Consider the following 6,000-nt stretch of genomic DNA (forward strand, 5'->3'; position numbering starts at 1 on the left):
ATTCTCAGTGAAGGACCTCTTTTTATATTAAATGTCCTTGTTTGGCTCTTGTGACAGTTTTGGCATAAAGTATATTTTATAAACTATAACATTTTTCACTTCAAATGTAATGTGCCTAGTATAATTTTGAACTCCACTGCTCTTATATGCTTAAGGTTTTCATGGTATATCTTGTTACATCCTGCCAGTCTTAGTCTATTGTTTTCACAAGATATGAAGTAAAGTCTCTTTAGACGGAATATAGCTGGATTTTTTAAATCCCTTTATTTAACTGTGTCTTCTGACTGGAAATACTAGTACATAAATATTTACATAATTTTCTTAAAGGGAAGGACTTATAATTTCCCTAATACTAATTGTTTTATATAACTTTTGTCACTACTTTTTCTTTCTTTCCTCTCCTTTTCTCCAGCATTGTGTGCCACTGGTATTTAGGGACATATTTTGTTTCTTTGTCCACCTTCTTTTGTGTATCTCTGTAAACATTTTCCTGATGTTCACTGTGAGAATTACCTAAAATCCTTTAATGTTGCAACATATGTTGAAGTGATAACTACTCAACTTCAGTTGCATACAAAAATTCTTAATCTTTATATCTGCCCCCAACCTTATGATATTGATGTCAATAATTGTCTTTTTATATTGTGTATCAGTTAACATATGGTAATGCTCTTTTTTTATTTTGTCTTTCAAATTTTATAGCATAATTAAATGTTTTTGTACCATCATTATAATACTGCAGAATTTTATTTTTGATATCTGCATACCTTTCGCAGAAAGTTATGTAGTTGTCATAGAAAACAGAAACCAGCTTGTGGAAAGGCCATAAAAAACCAGATGTATGGACATATGTGCCAGTAGTTTTATTCTCTTTTGAAAGGGAGTCCAGGAGATGGGATTTTACTACTAATGTGATTCCTCTATATCAGCGGCGAGGAAGGGCTTTGCTAGGTAAATGTAACAAACTTTCCTTCCAGTTCCATTTGGTTCTTGGTGTCATTCTCATCTGGGCTGCTATGAACTAGTAGCAGTTATGATTTCTCAAAAAGTCATTTTGTAAGTATATTTTTAAGGTCATACATCTATGATGGAAGTAAGACCATGGTATTCCATTGTGCTTTCTTGCCAATGTGCTTGGTATAGTTTTATATATTCAAACTGTGAAGTATATGCACCTGAGTCTAGTTAGTGAGATACTTTGTTATTTTCATTTCTTTCAGAACTGTCTTCCCATTGCATCCGAGACCTGGTGCCAGAGCAGGGCATAAAAGACTCATTTCAGAAATCAATAATGACACTATATGAAACCTGTGGCCTTGAAAATATACACTTAAGAGAAGACTGGGAGTGTGTGAATGAGTGCAAGAGGCAAAAAGTATATTATGATGGTCTTACCCAATGTTTGTCAACTACCCATAGGAAAATATTCAAATGTATAAAAGTCTTTACCAAATCTTCAAATCTATATAGACATAACAAAAGACATACAGGAGAGGAAAGTTTCAAGCATAATAAATGTGCCAAAACTTTTAACCACATCTCAAAACTTTCTGGACATAGGAAAATTCATACAGGAGAGAAACCCTACAAGTGTGAAGAATGTGGGAAAGCCTTTAACTGGTGCTCAAAACTTACTACACATAAGAGGATTCATACTGGAGAGAAACCCTACAAGTGTGGAGAATGTGGCAAAGCCTTTACCCAGTGCTCAAACCTTAAAGTACATAAAAAAATTCATACCAGAGAGAAATCATACAAATGTGAAGATTGTGGCAAAGCCTTTACTCGGTGCTCACATCTTATTGAACATAAAAGAATTCATACAGGAGAGAAACCATACAAATGTGAAGAATGTGGCAAAGCCTTTACCCATGGCTCACATCTTACTGAACATAAAAGAATTCATACAGGAGAGAAACCATACAAATGTGAAGAATGTGGCAAAGCCTTTAGCCGGTGCACAAGCCTCACTGTACATAAAAGAATTCATACAGGAGAGAAACCACACAAATGTGAAGAATGTGGCAAAGCCTTCACCCACTGCTCACGTCTTATTGAACATAAAAGAATTCATACAGGAGAGAAACCATACAAATGTGAAAAATGTGGCAAAGCCTTTAGCCGGTGCACAGACCTCACTCAACATAAAACAATTCATACAGGAGAGAAACCACACAAATGTGAAGAATGTGGCAAAGCCTTTAGCCGGTGCACACACTTCACTCAACATAAAAGAATTCATAGTGGAGAGAAACCCTACAAATGTGAAGAATGTGGCAAAGCCTTTAGCCGGTGCACAAGCCTCACCATACATAAAAGAATTCATACAGGAGAGAAACCCTATAAATGTGAAGAATGTAGCAAAGCCTTTACCCGCTGCTTACGTTTTACTGAACATAAAAGAATTCATACAGGAGAGAAACCATGCAAATGTGAAGAATGTGGCAAAGCCTTTAGCCAGTGCACACACTTCACTCAACATAAAAGAATTCATAGTGGAGAGAAACCCTACAAATGTGAAGAATGTGGCAAAGCCTTTACCCAGTGCTCACATCTTAAGGTACATAAAAAAAGTCATACTGGAAAGAAATCCTACAGATATGAGGAATGTGGCAAAACCTTTACCTGGGACACATAACTTACTCTACATAAAAGAATTCATAGTGGACAGAAACCCTACAAATATGAAGAATGTGGCAAAGCCTTTACCCAGTGCTCACACCTTAATCTACATAAAGCATTTCATACCAGAGAAAAATTCTACAAATGTGAAAAATGTGGCAAAGTCTTTAACAACTGCTCACATCTTACTCAACATCAAAGAGATCATACTAGATAACAGTGAGATAAATGTAATGACTATGGAAGTGCTTTCCCAAAGCATTAGCCTTAAAATTCACAACAGTACTTATACTGAAAGTAAACAATAATAATGTAGAGCACTGAACATATGTTTACTTCTATCACAGATCTTATTGGAGATGAGAGAACTTACACTGAAAGAAACCCTCCAATATTTTCTCAGGCATTGCTCAACATCGGAAAATTTTTAATATATAGAAACCTTACAAATTTAATGAATGTGAAAAAAGATTTATGCAAAAGATATACCTTAGAGAACAACAGAGAATTTATACTTAAAACCACTTTACAGATATAATAAATTTCAGAACAGATTTAATCAAATATCAAGTCTAAATAGATATCCAAGGATTCACAGTACAGTGTGCTAAGGCACTAATACATTCACCCATTTCTTTATGCCAGGTTGTTGATTATAGAGAATAATCCAGTTAAAATAGTTAGATAACTTATTTGTATGTCAGTTTTAAAAAAGAGAGAGATTTTTTTGAAAGTTATAATTACATGTAAAGTATACTTTCTGGTCAGGGGGAGTGAAAATGTAATAAAGTATAACATTTTGCATTTTTTGACAAGCAAATATTGATGTGATTCAACTCTCAAAGCAGTAGATGCTATGCTTTCATTCCTAGTGTGTATGTGAATGTGTGTGGTTAATGGTAGCTACATCACAGTTATTAGAAGTCTCTCTGTATTAAGTAGGCATCATTCATGTACTTTCCATGGAAAATTAAAAACACTGAAATGTAACATGTATGAAATGGAGAGGTGCTTTGTGGTTGACTTTTAACAAACAGTATTTCAAGTGATGTATAGTGTAGGTATGCAGACTAATATTCTTCTCATTATAATCAGAATGAAACAATTACAATATTAGAAATAAGTTGTTTTACTAATTGCAAATTAGGATGATGAAATAGAGTGAATTTTGAAATATTTTTAGATTACATGTAAACTTAATTTGTTTTATTAAACTAAAAAGGGCTTTTAATGTGTCAAACATGTTGTAGATTGAATGAAGTGTTATTTTGCCACTAACATTAACCTACCCGATGTTACTCAAAGTTGGAGGTAATGGATTGTAAAAATGTACTATTGGGTTACACACTAAAATGACATCATTTGTGAGCCTTTTTTTCCGTGGCTTTAAATTTCTAATACTTTGAAGTGTAATGTTCCCATAAGTTTTATTTTTTATTTTTGCAATTACATTGTTACTGTAATGCTTATAATAAAGATTGTCCACTTAATGAAAAGCCATCCATTTCTGAGCACTGAATGACTACTTCTTCCATTTTATCCTACATTTTTCTTTCAGCATGCAACTTCTCTAGCCAGTGGAGCACAAATAAACACATTTTTATTTACATGGAATCAAACATACAAATACATCATGGTAAGATGAACTTTAGTTGTAATAGATTTACAGAGTAAGTAATTATGTTTGTGTGAATGTGGATGTATACCTATTTTGAAATATAAAGAAGAAATATTGGAAAAATAGGTAATTTCAAAAGTGTTGAGAATTTACTAGCAAACTAGAAACTTCAAAGATTCTGAAAGCAAATTTTTTTTTGCTTTATGTTGAATTAATTTGTTTAAAAACCTAAAGCTTCTGGTTCAGAACCTGCCCACGCCAATCCTCTGTTCTTACATGCTTATTACTCATGCTAGGCCTAATGTATAATTTTATTATTTCAAAGTTCATTAAGTATTCTTTATATGACATGCACTTCAATTATAAGAATGATTTTTATAAAATTTAATGGTGCTCATAAAATAATCTGAAGGTCTGAGTAATTCCACAGTGTATCAATTTCATTTTATTTACTTAGTACATTCTATATTTTCCTTCTAATTTGGATAGCATATTGAAAAAACTTTTGGTTATTCTTTGTTTTACTTTTGTCATTGAACTAATTGATTTATTGACTGTGTTAGGCTAGTTTGTTCAGGTAAACACTAAGAAGGATTTATAAATTATGGGGTTGTTTTGATATTTAAATAGAAGGAACAAGTACATTACAGTGTTATGTATGTAATAGATGCTTTATAATTAGCAGCAAATATTTCTGTGGGAGTGAGTTTGTGGCTCCAGGTAAGAGATTGAAAATGTCCAGGGTGAAAAAATGGCACTGGCTTTGCATGTGGAGAGAGGAGACCTACAGAACAACCAACGCTTGGAATTTATAAGTGGAAACTCTGCTTCTTTGATTTCATAATTATCTCCAGTTTTTTTGCTATCTTTTTATCTTCATTCCCTTCTAGAAATGTATCTAAGCCAATTCTTCTTTCGGCCTGTACTTGGTCTACAACTTTCTCACTGTTGTACTCACCCCCTGCCCGTTCACACAGTACTTTAAAAGTTCTGATGAGAAGTGCAGAATTTTTTAATTTGGTGAAAAAAGAATTTAACTAAAGATTTTGAGGCCATTTATAGGTTATACATGTAGCATTTTGATTACTTAAGATTAGAGAGATTCAGTGTCCTAAGCTTAAAGTAAGTGTCTTAAGGTACAAAGAAAGATAAACAATTCTGAATGCCAGAGGATTAAATCAAGAACTCAGTATTATTTGCTTTGTAAAAGCAAGAAGTTATTAGATCCTAACATATAATGTCATAAATATGAAAATAATTAAAATAATGAAAGCATTAATAAGTGTGTGATGCATATGGTAAGCACTATATAAAGAAACATCAGAATTTGGCCATCTCTTAATAGAGAGTTTAGGTAAATGAAGAAGTTTGAATTTAATTTTCTATGAATTAGTTATAGTACAACATATGCATCCATCTAGAATCTACTTATGAGTGTGTATTTTCTGTGTAAGAATATAATAGAATGATTTCTGTGGATTTAAAATTTGGAATAATCTTTCTTGACCTGGTATTTCAATCTTAGAGAATTTATTTTACATGACTTTATTTCGGTTGGTGCAGTGCACAGTACACAGTTTTCATTTTCAGTCATCTGTGGCCAGCAATTTGGTCATTCTCTCTAGAGGAATCTCGAATCATGGAAGCTTTTTTTTTTCATTTTTTATTTTTAGGGTTCGATTTTTTTTTTTTTAGTGGCAATATTTTTAATGGCAAATTCAATTTATATACATCTATGTGATGCTTTTGTGAACTGTATT

General features: G+C 32.6%; 1 pseudogene; it reads left to right on the forward strand.

Moving 5' to 3' along the window:
• The window catches only part of LOC138380935 (zinc finger protein 595-like), a 57,554-nt pseudogene extending 54,715 nt beyond the window's left edge, over positions 1-2,839 (forward strand).
• The last annotated feature ends 3,161 nt before the right edge of the window (positions 2,840-6,000 follow it).

Source organism: Eulemur rufifrons, chromosome 2 (genome assembly GCF_041146395.1).
Source record: "Eulemur rufifrons isolate Redbay chromosome 2, OSU_ERuf_1, whole genome shotgun sequence".
Lineage (NCBI taxonomy): Eukaryota > Metazoa > Chordata > Mammalia > Primates > Lemuridae > Eulemur > Eulemur rufifrons.